We start from the raw sequence: 17,109 nt of genomic DNA on the forward strand, positions 1-17,109 counted from the left end.
AGAGAGAGAAAGGTCTTCCTTTGCCGTTGGTTCACCCTCCAATGGCCGCCGCTGCAGCCGGCGCACCGCGCTGATCCGATGGCAGGAGCCAGGATCCAGGTGCTTTTCCTGGTCTCCCATGGGGTGCAGGGCCCAAGCACCTGGGCCATCCTCCACTGCACTCCTGGCCATAGCAGAGAGCTGGCCTGGAAGAGGGGCAACCGGGACAGAATCCGGCGCCCCAACCGGGACTAGAACCCGGTGTGCCGGCACCGCAAGGTGGAGGATTAGCCTATTGAGCCACGGCGCCGGCTAGAAAAAGATACTTCTTTTTTTTTTTTTTTTTTTTTTCATTTAGAAATACTTTATTTACATTTGTTCTTAGAAAAAAAAATACAGATTTGATGTCCTGTTGATTCCTCAGGTTGGGGGTCTTTATGGGAAGGTGGGGGAGGGTGCAGGCGGTCCCCTCAAGGCCGTCCTTTTTCCAGTGAGGGCTTCTGCCCACCTGGCCCTGGACTGGGCTTCCCTGAGATCAGTTACCCGGGGCCTGGCGTCTGTGCTGGGCCCCAGGTGAGATTGACACTAGGGGCAGGGGCTTGGGAGGCGCTTGGGACGGCCTGGCCGGCCCCACGGGCAGAGCAGGAAGGCTTGGGCTGGAGACTTGGTCCTGGAAGGGAGGACACAGTGCTTCAGGCCCTGGGAACAGAGCCGCTGCCTTGGCACATGTGGGCGGGTCCTGGGTGTGGGGGCCAGGCGACAAGAAGGACCTGGGACTAGGCGCTGTTTGCCGTGAACCACGCGAGCACCGCCTCCTTGTTCTCCTGCACCCACTTGATGTTGGCTCTCGTCTGCTCCAGGGCCTGCTCCAGGGCCCGGGTGCCCGAGCCGAAGCCCGTGTCCAAGTTGTTCAGTCTGAATTGCTCCAGCTGCTGCAGCTCGTACTCAGTGGAGAACCGGCGGGTCACTGCCCGGATGAGACTGGCAAAGGAGAAGGAGCCGCCTCCAAAATCCTCAAAGAGCTTCTTCCAGTTGCTCTGGACAAAGTCCCAGACCAGGGTCTGCCCGACCACGTTGCTGGCGATGCTGTTGATGGTGGAGGTGGCGTCCTGCCTCCGGATGTAGTCGGGGTTCAGGGTGTAGCTCAGGTACCTGTTCAGGATCCACACCTCGTTGCTGCAGGCCAGGGCCGACCGCAGCTTGTCGGCCTCGTTCACCAGGGTGGCGTTGCGGAACTGCTCCCAGGCGAAGTCCCACTCCCTCTCCCCGCCCAGGGCGATGGCGTTGCAGTAGACGGTGGTGCGCAGGTTGGGGTGGATCGGGTTATTACTGGGGTTGTCCATCCATTGCTTGAAGAGGTCGGAGACCAGGGTCTCACACTCCTGAATCCCATTGGAGCAGGCGGTGCTGATGGCGTTAATCTCATTGTACTGGTCCATCAGGGTGTCCGGGCGCCGCGTCCAGTCGTTGGTAATATTTTTGAAGTGCTCGAAGAGCGGGCGGACCTGCTTGCTCAGGTAGTTCTTCATGGGGCCGTAGACCTCGGAGCGGTCGAACATGAGCTTGAAGTAGCTCAGGCTGCTCAGGGCCGCCTGCCAGGGCATGTACTCGGTCTCTCGGATCAGGAAGAGGGTGTTATCTAGCGCCAGTGTGACGGGGACTTTTTGGGCACTGGCCAGGTTGAAGGCGTCGTGGATTATCTGCGCCCGGTTGATGACAGGGATGACCGAGGGGTTGGTCTCCAGCTGCGTCTGAAGCTTCTTCCAGTTGCCTTCATCGTAGTTCACCTGGTAATACCCCGTCACATTGAGGTTCGCAAGGATCCAGCTGTTGTCGCCTTCCACTCTAAACAGGGAGTTCTGGGTTTGCTCGACGCCTTCCAGCCAGAATTCCTGCTGCTGCACGCCATTCCGCATGGACGAGACAGGAACAATCCACAGATAGTTGAAGTCTGACGGGCGAGTGACATTGGACGTGGGGTCCAAGAGGAAGTGATGCTGGGAGATGATTCCGTTGGTTGTGTTTACGGTGACGACTGGGAAGCCCATCTGCAGGATCCAGCGGTCCATGATGTCGCGCACAGAGGCGGGCAGCTGGATCGCCGACTGGCTGTTCACAGCCTGCTGCAGGTGCTCCCACAGGTCCAGGTAGATGGTGTTCTGGTACGCAAAAGTGTGCAGGTAGGACGCCAGGCCCTCCTTGAACAGGTCCTCGGTCAGGAAGCTGGACAGCATCCTAAGGACAGAGGCGCCCTTGCTGTAGGTGATGGAGTCGAAGCGAAAAAGATACTTCTAATACCATAAAAAGAGTGCAGTCAAATCCATTTTTGATTGAAACCAAAAAATAAAATGTATATAAATTAGACATTGATCTGAGGTTAGAAATGGTCTGTTGTTTGAATTTGATACATCCTAGGGAAACAGTGAGGGCACCTTACAAGGAAGGCAGCACTGTGGCCAATGGGATGAGAGAGGATTCAGCATTAGATAATGCAAATTCTGAAATTGCTTCTACTCATGTTATCATTCACGGCTGAGGACTTTGGTCTTATCTATTCTAAAACATAAAGGAAGGCTAATTCATTTTAAAAGTGGTGTTCTATTTGTCCCTTTGCAGTCCACTCAAGGAGCTAATGTATTTAGAGAGCTTTTATCATGGAGCCAGCTTGATTTCGCCCTTCCTCATACTAAGTAAATTTCAGTGAATTAAATGACAAAAAGCCATCTGCTTTCTATAAATAAGCTCTTCTAATACCTGGCAAATCTTAAAAGTCAAGCTGACAATGAATCTCTGGATGATCAATGATCCACAATGCCTAATTCATCATTTGCTGAAGAAGACTGGTCTTGTTGTGGTCAACAGGGAGAGGATGTGTCCATGTTTCTAATTTGGAGGTCAACATTTTATAGGAAATTCAATTGTACTCTGATAATCATTGCATATGCTGTTCCAACTGTCAGAATCGGGTATCTTCTGCTATAATACTGGGACAGTGCCTAGTTATCCTGCAAGTGTTCTCAAATGCATCATCCTTATGACAACTGCTCTAACCCAATAGACATTTTGTATTTCTATAGAAATAGTAACTAGTAATAAAATTATTGTTGAACGTAATTATCATTGATTCATTAGGAAATTATTATGAACCCAAATGCTTTATTTACATTCATAAATACCAATATTACCTTTATTTTAAATATTTAATTATTTATTTCAAAGGCAGAGTGAGAAACTAAATGAAAAGGAGAGACAGGTAGAGAAGCAGAAAGAGAGAGAGAGAGAGAGAGAGAATTTTCTATCTGCAGATTCACTCCCTGAATGCCCTGAAGCCGGGAATAGTAGCCAGGATCTTCTCTGTGGGTAGCAGGAACTCAAACATCATCATCTTCTGCTTTCCCAAGGACATTATCAGGAAGATGGATTGGAAGTAGAACAGCTGGAACTTAAACCAGCACTGTGATATGGAGTGGAGCCTTATCCTGCTGGGTCATGTTGCCAGCAGCTCCCCCACCCCACCCATCAGCAACATTTTTTAAAAAATTATTTATTTATTTGAAAAACAGAGTTACAATAGAGAGAATATGTATACACATGTGTGTGTGTGTATGTGTGTGTGTGAAAGAGAGAGAGAGGGAAAGAGACAGATCTTCCATATACTGGTTCACTCTCCAGATGGCTTAATGGCTGTGGCTGAAGCCAGGAGCCTGGAATTATATCGAAGTTTCCCAGGGACAGAACAATTTAAAAATGTTTTTAATTGGAACATAAAATATACATATTTATGAAATATGATGTGATATTTGACACATGTACATATTGTTTAATTTTCAAATCAAGGTAAATGTATCTATATCCTGAATAATTTTTGAATTATGTGTGATGAAAACACTCAAAATCCTTTTTCTAGCATTTTGGAAAAATACTTTATTGTTATCTATAATCTTCCTATAATTCAACAGAAAACAGAAAATATTTATGTTAATGATACCAGTACCCATTTAACAGAGTTAAATGGAGACAGAAAAGCTTATCAGTTTCCCAAGAGCATATGGCTATATTATGATGGAGGAAAGTCTGGAGCCAGAACAACTTGAAAAGAAATTTTCTACATTAATCATGATATGAACTTGAAAATACAGCAATTTCCTTATTGTATCTTATATATTTATGTATATATCTAATATCAATCAGACATCAGATTGAGAGGTGCAGAAACAAAAATAAAGTTCTATGGCCTCTGCTTTTAAGACAACACTAGTTTGTTGGGGTTAGTTTGTTGGTCGTTTATGCTTTTCTGAAACTCCTTCATGTTTATCAGGTAAGAGAGTGCTAATAACACATACATTACAATTTGTTGATAGGATTCTATGAATTATCACATTAGGAGTTCTAGTCATGCCTGGCACATGGAATCTATGAAGGAGGTTGGAATTAAGTCTCACTGAAGTGTATGCCATCCTTCTGAAACCATGATGGGTATTTAGAAGAGAACTTTATTTTATTATATTTTAGGAATGATTCTATTTGTTTGAATGGCAGATTGACTGCTAATTCATTCTCTAGATAGCCACATTGCTCAGGGGTAGGCCAGGATGAAGTTGGGAACCCAAAACTCCATCCAGGTCTCCCATGTGAGTGACAGGGGTCCAAGTACTTGGGCCATCTTCCCCAGCCTTCCCAGACCCATTAGCAGGTAGCTGGTTTGGAAGTGAAGCACCTGGGGCTTGAACTGGCACTCCAATATGGGATGCCTGTGTTGCAGGCATTGTGCCACAATGTCAATACCTAGAAGAGAAGTTTAAATATACTATCTCTCTTCTAAAAAATAGCAACCAGATATGAGTAGTAAGAACTAATAAAATCTGCTTTAACTATATAGGAGTCCAGTCAAATAAAGAGCCTCAGTAGCTTCCTCGATGACCACGTACATTCTTGATATCAGGGGGCAAGGGAATAGGAATCTAGACCTTCATTTCCTATGTCTTCAGAAACATTTTGTTTCTATTTTCTGCCTTACAGGCTTCAATAAGTCTCTATTTCTGTAGCTGTGGTCCCTGCCTTCTCATTCATCACTAGATGGAAGACAGGAATGGTGTAACCCCGTTGAAGGCCATATTCAGCTGTTAGCTTTCATTGGATGTTTTGTTCTAATGCATTATGTTGTGCTTGTCTATAGTGAGATTGAGATAAAAAAATTACATATTATAGTTCAACTTTTTATAGTAACACATTTCTAACATTCTCTGGAAAAGGCTTTGATTTCCTATCTTGAATTATTGATCACATTGAACTCATAAGAATTCTTGTATCCTTTAATACATGAAAACAGTAGAAGATGCTGTCAGTCGCTTGATTTGATATTTGTAAAATGTCTTTTTAGGGATGTGTCATTTGAACAACCTATAAGAACAGGAGTGAATTGGGGCAATTAGATATTACTCTCTGATCAGGAGATATTTTTAGTTGGGAGGAGTTGAGAATTTTCAGGAGGCCAAAATAATGTCTGTTGAGAGACACTGGGAGAGGATTTTCATAAATAAAACACCAGGCAGGGAGCTCAGCCTTTACTTATGCCCAAGGAAAACTCAATGCCCCAATAATTGAATGTGAAATGTACCACTGATACATTGTTTCTGGTATTTCATGTATAATTCATTTCTGCATTGCATAGTAAATCGATGTATATTAAGAAGAATAATCAATAAAAGGAAAACGCAGCAACCTAGGTATAGAGTGAGGGAGGAGAAGACAACTATAACAGAGGCTGTGGTTCCAACACGTAGGGTAAATAATGTATGTTAGATCTAATGCCACTTTATTCAAAAGATGTTATGAGTTTAGATCAACATTATTGATTATTTTTTGCATCCACTGTGCACACGTGCACTCAGACATACACACACATAACACCATCTTCAGATGTTAGATTAATCCATGGACTTTAAAAAGATATTTTCCCATGAAAATAAGTCTTACTGAACCCACATATTTTGTTTTCCTGTAGAATTTTTAAAAGACCTTTAGGAAACTGGAACCCAACGACATCATAGTGGGGAGTCAGAAAGGAAATTCAATTTGAGTTACAAAAAATATTCTCAGTGGAGCAATTTTAACAAAGGGATAAAAGAGGACTCAGGAGATAGTATAATGAGAAATAGTAATAACCCTTGCAGCAATCATGGCTCGATGGGTGAACATAATCTGAGATTAGAAGACCCACTAGGGAGCTGCAAAGTTACAGCACTGCTTGATGAAATAATTTAATACCTACTGGCTCCTATAAACAGCGTGCACAAAGAATGCTTGGTGACCTGGCAGGCTTACTATCCTGAAGCACGAGAGAACTTGCTTGGGGCAGTGATAGGTCTCATACTTCCCAAAGGTTTCCCACAAATCCCTCTTTATTGGTCTCTGTTTGATTCACTATGCTCAGAGTGTGAATCAGTACTTGTTGCTGTATTTTCTGGAATCAGGAAGAAGATTTACTTGAGAAATAAAACAGAAGTAAAAATAAGCTGGATACTATCAATATTTACTTTTTTATTTATTTGAGAAGTAGAGAGGCAGAGAGAGTGAGATACAATAAGGTTCACACCCCAAATGCCCACATTGTCCATGGATGGGTTGGGCCCGAGGCTGGGAGCCGAGCATGCAATCCAGGTCCTCCACATAGGTGGTAGGAACCCTTTTACTGGAGCCATCACTGCTGCCTCTCTGGGTCTGAATTGGCAGGAAGTGGGAATCAGAAGCTGGAGCCAGGAATCAAACCCAGGCAATCCTTTATGGGACACAAGCTTCTTAGTCAATAGGCTAAATGCCCACTCCTGGATACTATTATAATTATTAACATTGCATTTGTGTGGAATTTCATATGTTCCACAAATTTCTATGTCAGTTCATTCCCATTACAAATCTATTTATCTTTTTTGCAAGACAGATGTTAATAATTATTGTTACTACTACTACTATTACTAAAAATGCTAATATTTTAAAATAAAAGTGCTAACAGCACGACTAGTGTTGCTTACTTGTTTATTCCGTGGCAGCCTCTTTCATGCCCTCATTATCTCATTTAGTTGCACAGCAGTAATATAAGGAACTAAGAGATAGAGGCTTTGGGACAATAAGCTACATGCCAAATGCAGAGCTACTGTTAGTGCAGTCAGTATTTGAACCCAGGCCAACTGGACCAATGCTCTTACATATCCACTGCCTTACTTTGAGGACAATATAATGGCTAATGCTTTCCCCCAGCTCACACAGATATCTGACTCCAGTCCCTCTTCCCTTTATGCAATCTTAAAAGCTAAGAATGAGTTTTGTGTGACCTGGGTAACAGGGGAGTAGGCAGGCATATCAACCCTCTGGAATTCCTCTAGCCTACAGCAAGTCCTTTATCCATGGAGCTCAGGACCATCGAACAACACCATTTCATTTGTAGTCTTCCTTCCAGGCAAACAGGGAACAGGACATATTATCCCCAACCTAATAAATAAGATCTCCAGGACCCTGTGGGATGAAATCATGAGCTGCCAGAACAAATCTTTGATTTATTTATATCAAACCCCAAGATAGGTTCAGATAAACCACACAACTGTCACACCCATCACGGGAAAGCAACCAAATACAGGGTGAGAATGTAATTTCATTTTTCAATTGTTGGTTGGCTCCTGAAATACCAGCAATTGGGACAATTAGCTTCAGTTGTTCAGACGGTATTAGATCCCTATCTAGTATCCATCATAGTGAAACCAATAATTCATTTCACAGAGGCACTGCAGTGCCATCAGATAGTAATGCCTTTTAGTTACTGCCAACTTGGGGCACTTTTGAAATAGTGACCTCAAGATTTAAGCTGCAAAATTCTATTATATATCCTCAAGCCAGCCAGAGCTGAATTTTTGAAATATCCTATTAAGTTTTCTGCTCTGATAAAAATTCAGAAGCCCTTTTCATATTAATCTTTCCATGGCAAATGAAATTTGCTGAGTGGTAGATTTAATTTGCTTCTATTTATGTATTACCGTATTTTGAAAAAAAATAACAATTGTTCTCAACATCACTTTACCAGTATTACTAGAAAAATGATAAAGATTTAAGCCCTTTTTCCATTTATTTTATTATTCAGATTCCACGAAGTAAATTGCTTATTATTCACCTTTCGATTACTTTGGCATTTTGATGAAAATATAATCACCATTCAAAGTGTATTAATGAACAAGTTTAGGTAATTATCTTGGTCAGGTCATTAGATATATTTCTTAAAAGAAGTGAAAGGAATCTGAAATATTCAGTGAAAATATACCTTTTGCATATTTACCTAAGACAGGTATATACTAGAATATTTTATTATTTCCCCAAGGCAACTTCCCAATTTTAATTATGTAATGGAATTGAGAAGGAGTATAAAAGATAGAGAAATAGTTCCCTGTGGAATTTGTAATAATGAAATATAAATGTTTTCATTGCTGTGGATTTGTTGAAAATCTATAGGATCTTGAAATAAAGGAAAATTGATGGCTCATATTTCTATCAAAAATGAGCAAGCAAAAATAAATGACTTTTAATAATAGACGAGAGATCAATGTTTCAAGCACACATCCCCTGGCTCACCATATCCATCCTAAGCATAAATTCCTTTCCTTCTTCTTCCTCCCCCCTTGCTTCCTTCCTTTCTTCCTTTCCTTCTTTCTTACTTACTTTCAATAATGTGGGGTCTATTTTTATTGTATTTAATTTTGGTGAGTGAATTAGGTACTTGTCTGTTTTGATGTTTTGTTTCATTTTTCTGATTGAAGTCAGGAGGCTTTGCAGAGAAAAGATGTCTGGGTCATGCTAAGACAGCACACAGTGCCTCCGTATTAGTAGTTTCTAATATCGAATGTTCATTTTCTCATTTTACTGTTCATTGTGGATTGACTTGGACTCCTCTTCCCTCTCTACAAATCCATGTTACAAGTTGCCTTAGTAGGGGCTGAGACGGGAACAGTGAAAACCTCCAGTCCAGCAGTGATACATGTCATTTCTTTCCATTTTCTTATATATATTCCAAAGTAATTCACAAAGTTGCATCCACTACTAAGGGGAATAGGAAGTGACGTGCTGCTACATTTTCAAAGACAGAGTTGGATTACTTTGTGAACATCACTAATGGCTTGCACAAATAGCATTTGCTACATACTACTATCATAATGCAGGGATTAGCTATCTTATGATTATATTGCTATACATAATACATAAGAGCAGGATCTCTATTTATTCCCAGACCAATATAGCCTCACAGGCACCTTAGCTTAACTAAATCTTAAGCCAGTTTTTTCTTAACTATACATTCCCAGCCTCCCTTTTCTTAGAGTATTTACTTTTGTTCTGAGGTTAAATAGAGTACCTAAAATGTAATGTGTTGTAGTGAAATTGACATTTTGAGTTTCAATGATTGTATTGTTCCTAAAGAGTATAGACAAGGGCTGTAAAGAATAATCAAATCTCAAAATATCAATTCACTCATATAAATTACAATTATTGTGCACTGTAAAGGGACCTGAGAACAATCCTTTAAAATATACTCATCCAGGAATACAGCACCTCTGTCTGTGAGAGGGTAGACTCCTAACTTAAATAAGTGACCATTAGCAAACATGGGTGACCAATTTCTTTCCCTAATGCACTCCAATACTTTTTTACTAGATTCTCTCCGAACTTAAAAATCCTGTTGCTTTTTGTTTCAGGGAAATTAAGTTCAGATATATTATACATAGTTAGGGTGTACAACCAGATGTTTTCATATACATATGCATAGTGTAATGATTTCTACAGTTAAGCAAATTATCCTATCCTTCATCTTCCAGGATTTTGTTTTTTCTTTTTGTGGTAAGAGCACTGTAAATGTACACTTAGTGAACTTTAATTTTATTGAATAAAGGCATCCTGGTGGGTTAACTTTGTTCAGGGCAATTTGTCATTGATATCAGCAGAACTTTAATGACATCTGTAGGATGTAAGATTACACATTAATCTTTGGGAGTAAATAATAATAATATTAGAAAATGCTTAATGCCTGTCTTAGCAAATTTAATGTGTTTCATGTAATCATAAGAATAATCCTATGAAGTATTTGTAGTATCAAAACTGAAGCTTACAGAAGCATAATTATGGAAATGTCATGAGTCACAGTTAGGACTCAAGTTGTGCATGGCCAAAAGTCTACTTGAAAATCACAAATAAGTAATTGTTCCTGTCCTTAATATGTTCATAGTTCATTGGGATAGATTAAAATATAGAGATCACTGACATGTAGTATATTACGGGCTTTTACAAAGAAATGTGTGTTCACATAATGTGTGAAGATCCAATGGAGTCTCTCCTAAGTTATGGAGAAAGAAAGCAAGTCCAGGAAAATAGACCCAAAGGAGAAGATGCCTCATCTAAACCTAGTAGACAGCCCATCAAGCCCATGCATAACTTCATTTGAAGGAACAGTTCATTCAAGAGCAAAGAAGGCATGGAAAACAACAGTGCTTTTTGAGAAACAAGAAGTAATTTTACACAGCCAACAAGGAGGAGGAGAAGTTGGGAATTCTATTTGTTGCTTTTTCAGTTACCATACTGTCTACTGAGTGTGATTTTGTATTTGACATTTTTGTGTGTTATATTAACATTATATAAAAGTGTTCACTATAGTACGTGCTAACCATGCATATTCTGAAGACACAGGAGAAACAAACCAGACATTTTCATTGCATTCTTGATTTTACAGTGAAAAGACAAATAGAAGAAAATGAATTTAAAAACCCAGAAAGCGAGATGATTTCAGTGGTCACTGTAATAAGCAATTTATGTCTGTAAAGGAGTAGAAGGAAACAGATGCAAGATGTTTTCCTTTGTAAAGGAAAGCCAGTAGAAAGGCTGTCTGTGGAGGGGACTTGTCAGGAGACATGAATGAGAGACGAAGGCTCATGGCAGAAATGACCGTATGGATGAGGATGCTCTAGTGGAAAAAAAAAAAAAAAAAAAAACAAAAAAAAAAAAAAAAACACCTTTTGGCTTGTTGGAAGAGGAGCAAGAAAGTCTGGGAGCATGGAAATAGAGGAGCCAATGTAAAAGATGTAGTCAGAGAAGTGGACGGGGACAGATTATTAGAAGAATAGAAACACAGATAAAACAGATTTTATTTTAAGTGGAATAGGAAAGCACGGGAAGGTTTGAAGTGGGGTGGTGCCATGGCCGAATTTCCTGAAGTAATGATTAATCTGGTTGTTGAGTAAAAGCGAAACTACATCTGCTGTCAAGAGCTGAGATTGGATGCCTATTAGGAAGCTGTGTTATCCGGGTTGGGAGGATTCAGTGGCTTCGATGGGACTCAGAACCAGGAAAAAGTGGTCAGATATGTAATACATTTTAAAGATGGAACAAACAAAATTTGCAGTGGGACAGAATATAGTGTGGCATTAAAATAGAGACATTAAAATAAAATGTGATTTTTACCTGGATTATGGTCTTATTTATCGAAATTCTGGTAATTTAGGATGAGCAGTATGAGTGGTAAAAATCAAGTCTAGATGTGGGTACATTAATTTTGTGGGATATATGAAACTGCTTAAGTCTGTGGATGGGACTGATGCTGTGGTACAGCACTGGCACCCCATATGGGCAAGGGTTCAATTTCCAGCTGTTTACTTCTGATCTAGCTCCCTGCTAATGCACCTAGGAAAGCACCAGAAGATGGTCCATAAACTTGGGCTCCTGCCCCCATGTGGGAGACCCAGCTGAAGCTACCCCTAGCTTCAGCCTTGCCCAGCCCTTACAGCTGAGACCATCTGGGGAGTGAACCAGAAGATAGAAGATATCTCTCTCTCAATCTCTGTGTGTGTGTGTGTGTGTTTCTCCTTTTCTGTCTATAACTCTGCCTTTCAAATAAATTAATTATTTTTTTTTCATGGAAATAGAAAATAAAAGTCTATTTTGGTGCAAAATAAATTGAAGCTCATGTAGATTTTATTCATAATGTGTACTGCCCATGAACTTTTTGAAGGTCCTTTGTATTGATTTTAAAATAACTAGAGGTTCAGGCAAGTGGCGTAGAGATTAAGCCACTGCTTAGGAAACCCACATCCCATATTTGAATACCTGGTTTGAGTCCCAACACCTCCTCTCACAACCTAACTTTCTGCTAATGTTTACCCTAGAAATTAGTAGATGATGATGCTGGTTTTTAGGCCCCTGCCACCTCTGTGAGAGACCAGGATTAATTTCAAGGTTCCTGGCTTTCACCTGGCCAATCCCAGGCTTTTGTAGGCCTTTGGGGAGTGAACCAGTGGATGGAAGTTTTTCTCTATCTCTATCTCTTTATCTCTCTGCCTTTCAAATAAAATGAAAAATAAAGAAAGAAAATTTTAAATGAAAGATAATTATTAAGTGTCCATGGTGAGACTTCAAATAGAAAGTTGAGTACATAGTTTTAAGTTCAAGGGATTCATAAGTATTTAATGTTATTTAAATTATGAGATTAAATGAGGCAATTTAAGAGGTAATATAATGGAAAAGAAAATTGAGCTTATTCACGGTCTGTACTATTTTACTTTAAGGTGTTATTCTAAGTATTTTGGAGCAATGTTTAAATGAGATAATATATGTATACTTATTCAATCATTATAAAACTTAGATGATAAATAATGCTGCTATCCATTATACACAGAGAGATTAAATAAATTAAACAAGGTTGCACAAGCATTTGAGGCCGGAATGTAAAACTAAATTTGGCAGTTCTAAAGCCTGTTTTGTACTGTGCTGTCTGAAAAATCTTTGCTAGCAGGTAACAGCATCACTCTTCTAAACGCGTGGACTCCCAAGAATGTGAGTGTCTGTTTTGACTAGATAGCACACCACAGTTTCTGGATCTTTCCATAGTAGATAGAACCAGGGTATACCTTGATCTGCCACCTTGCTACATCCCTCAGATCCTAGAATCTTCCTTTGTAACCTTCACTAGAGCTTTCCTCTCAGTTTATGGATATAAACTCAATTGTGTTATTTTTGTTCAGATTGTAATTTCCTTGACATTCATATTGGAATCCAAAAATCTAGCAGTTTCTGGCTAGGGGTTGCACTTGCTGAAGTGAATAAATGAATGCTTACTTTTAATATACTGATTTTCATTTGACAAGTTCAAAACCTTCATTTCACTCTCTCTTTTTTCTATTTTTAGGTCATTGTAGAAAATTCACCTTGATGGTTCTTAGTAGGGCAGCTCACTCCCTGGATTTTGACTTTTCTTGAGCACGTATAATTCAAACAAAGGAAGAGAATTGTAGTGTTCTCTATGGCACAGTCTTTCAAGGAAAATGCATTTCAACTACCTGGTTAGTTTGTTCCAGGGACTATTCCAGAACTCCCCTCAAAAAGAGAATTAGGAAGTCTTTCAGGAGAACTGAGGTGATTATTAAGCACTTTAGTATTGAAAACCTATACTGTATACATTAGGGAATTGTGCTTCAAGTGACTGGCAGTTCTACCTTCATATTGATTGGGAAGGGTTTGCCTGCAGTTTTTGCTGTAAAGCATACTTGGAGTTGATGGTGTTGGACTTAAAGCTCACTTGCTATTCTTACAAGGAGTAAACATTTCCGCACTTTTTGAATTTTCTAAGCTTACTTCCATTTCTTTGTGATGTTTTACTTTGCATTTTCTCAACACCTAAAGGTAGTTATTAATACTGAGCAATGCACTTAAAATGTAGGGCACCCTATAAATGAGGTTGCCATAGCATTTGTTTATTATTAGTGGTAATAGTTTATGTGGTGACTAAGAGCCTGGCCAGTTAGGTATGGATGTGATCTCTGCAAAGCTGCCCAGAATAACCCAATTTATGAATAAGATTCTCTCCCTTGAGTCAATCGATTGCCCCCTAGAATCTTTATAAGTAGAATGATACAACATTGCTAAGTGATAAATGAATATTGGTACAAATAGCATATTAAAGTATGAAAAAGGTTTTGGTGGGCTTTTAGTGTTGTCATTGAAGCATTGTATATCAGCTTGTGAATGAAGCATGTCATTCAGTCCCATATTGTTTCTACAAATTTCATTACCATATCCAGGTAGATTTTAAGATAGTGGCTCTTAATGTTTACTCTGTAGTACAATCTGAGTAACCAGAAATAGATTCTGGATAACATCACTATAATTATATCTATTCAAATTCTATGTGGATTTGGGGAATCTTCACAAAATGACAAAACAGGGCAAGTGCTTCTTAAGTTTTAGAATTGGTAAGGACAACATTTCTCTTCTTTGACACCTTGCTTGGAATAGTAAATCCTGTAATTCTAACTGGTTGCTGGGTTAATCCTCATGGAAGCACTCAATATACCTTTGATTTATTTGTAATGATGAGTGTTTATTCTCTATTGAAGAGTGAAATTGTTTGAGAAAAAGAATCTGCTAAAAGTTTCATATTTGGAACTTATAATTTAAGATTAAAAAGAGAAGAATGGATATGTACCTAAAACATTGGGAGTATTTAGCCAGAGGAGCTTCTGATTATTTTCATGACTCAAGTAAAAATAGCAGCCAGACTTAGGCTAAATATCAGATCCATGGGCATGTGTTGTGGCACAGCTGTTTAAGATGCCTTTTGGGGAGGCTTGCATCCCGTAACAGAGTCCCTGGGTTCAGATTCAACCTCCGCTTCTGACCCAACTTCCTGCTAATGTGGCCCCAGGGAGTCAGCAGACGATGACTCAGGTACTTGCATCTCTTTCCACTCATCTGGGAGACTCAAATGGAGTTTTGTGCTCCTGGCTTCAGCCTGATCCAACCCAGACTGTTAGAGGCATTTGGCAAGAGAAGCAGCATATAGAAGACTCTCTCTCTCTCTTCCTCCCATTCTTCTGCCTTTAAAATAAACAATAAATGAATAAGCTTTAAATATCAGATACAAGGAAAAGGATACAGGATAAGGTATGCTAGACAGTAGAGGTTAGGCAAGTACTGTCAGTAGTAGAATTTTATAGAAACAAGTAACGTGTACATAGAAAGCTAACAGCTGACAGTATTTTAATATTAAATGCCTAAAGGCCACTGTTTTATGCAATTTGTATATAATGTGGTATTTAATTCCCAAGAGGTCTATTTGTGATATTATAGGAGAGACAAAGGAGAATCAAAGGTAATCATATATGATCCCCAGTCGTCTTTTAGAGTAGCGTGGTTTAATGGAAGGATCTGTGGTAATGGGAGCATTTATAGTTCATACTACCTAATATGGTATTTGTAATACCAATGTAGCTATTAATTGCATGGATGTGACTATTGCAATAGAGAAAATTGTCACACAAAGCTAGTGGCTTCCATATTGGACAACACAAGTCTCGAGTTGTGCAGGCGTACACCTTCCGGATAGGTTAACGCCGGCGAGACCTCGGAGACACCAGACGCGTTTATCGGCTTTTCAGCTTTCACTTTATTTTTCAGCAGACTCGCGTTACATGTCGCGAACGCCCGCCCTGTTACCGGCATTCATTCACAACTCCTTCATTCACCACTCCCACTTACTACTCGCATTCATTCACAGCTCCCGCCTGTTACCGGCGTTCATTCATAACTCATTCATTCACAACTCCTTCATTCACCACTCCCACTTACTACTCGCATTCATTCACAGCTCCCGCCTGTTACCGGCGTTCATTCATAACTCCCGCCTGTTTCCGGCGTTCATTCACAACTCCGCCTGTTACCGGCGTTCATTCACAACTCCGCCTGTTACCGGCGTTCATTCATTCCTCCGTCTTTTACCAGCCTTCATTCACTCCTCCGTCTTTTACCAGCATTCATTCACTCCTCCGTCTTTTACCAGCATTCATTCACTCCTCCGTCTTTTACCAGCGTTCATTCACTCCTCCGTCTTTTACCAGCGTTCATTCATTCACTCCCGCCCACCGTCCACCTATTTATATATATCATTCACGGAAAACATGTTACCAACTAAGTGTGGGAAACATGCAATAACAGGATGCTTAAAGTCAAAACAGGATCTTGCAATTAGCAACGGGCAGGGTGGAAAAAGCCCAGCACTAAACTTCTTGTCGGGAGCGGCACAGCTGGCCAGGCTGTCCCGTTCCCCGACATCTCCCCCTTATTTCTTTGCAAAATGGAGTGGTACTGTGCCTGTCTTAGGTGACCAAGAGCATCTATCAGGCTTACCCGTCATTGGCACATGAACATGAGGTGTGGAGGGAGCGTTCATGCCCTGTCTTAGGTTGCCTTGAAGACCTCTCAGAACTTACCCGTCTTTGACTACCATTCCAGCAGATTCAGCCACACCTGAATCTGTCCATTTTGCATGGGGACTGGTTAGCTGGCTTGTTTAACCACCACTTGCGTATTAACAGCCCTTGCAAGATCCGAACAATAATTGATCCTGTTATTAACATGCTACCCAAAAGACGGGAACACAAACTGCAGTAGATCGAATAACACAGGGTATGCCAACCAGGCCTAATCTTGCAATAAATCCGTTCATTAACAGCTGAATAGCAGTATATCATCAAGTGCCTGGGCGGTAGATCTTGTGATGCTATCAAGTATGGACAGTGTGGAGGTTTGGCTCACGGCCATGCCAATAGCGGCCTAACCAGCTGATAACGCCGCAATTACTGCAACGATGACCACGGTGACTCCAAAGTCTCTCCTGTGTTGAACAGCCATAGAGAAGTCCTTCTCAGGCAAATACACAACTGGAGAGGGAGAGGTAGGGCTCTCAAGAGACCCCAATACTCATCCAGCTTGGCCATCGTCGGTGACAGTGGCGTCATTATTAGTAGGAGTAGGATCACGATCATCTTGCCACTCTATTGTTCTTGTCCGTCTTTCTGGAGTCCAGATTGGATTTTTTTCTTCCTGTGGGAGAAAACAAACAGCGCCTCGTACCCTTCTTATTAAAGGGTATGGGCCTTTCCATTTGTTATCTTGTGGGTCTTTCCACATAATCATTTTTCTAACGTGTGGCTGAGCTTCTGTCGGTTCATGGGGTTTATTACTATTGGGGGTCTGTTCCAAGATTACATGACGTTCTGCCGGGGTAAGACCATCAGCTTTTTTATTTAAAAAATTTATAGTAAGTAAGGCAAGGTT

At 40.6% G+C, this 17,109-nt stretch overlaps 1 pseudogene; it reads right to left on the reverse strand.

Moving 5' to 3' along the window:
• Positions 1 to 308: 308 nt before the first annotated feature.
• Positions 309 to 16,683, reverse strand: LOC138846536 (aminopeptidase N pseudogene; annotated as a pseudogene).
• Positions 16,684 to 17,109: the final 426 nt, after the last annotated feature.

This window comes from Oryctolagus cuniculus, chromosome 18, assembly GCF_964237555.1.
Source record: "Oryctolagus cuniculus chromosome 18, mOryCun1.1, whole genome shotgun sequence".
Lineage (NCBI taxonomy): Eukaryota > Metazoa > Chordata > Mammalia > Lagomorpha > Leporidae > Oryctolagus > Oryctolagus cuniculus.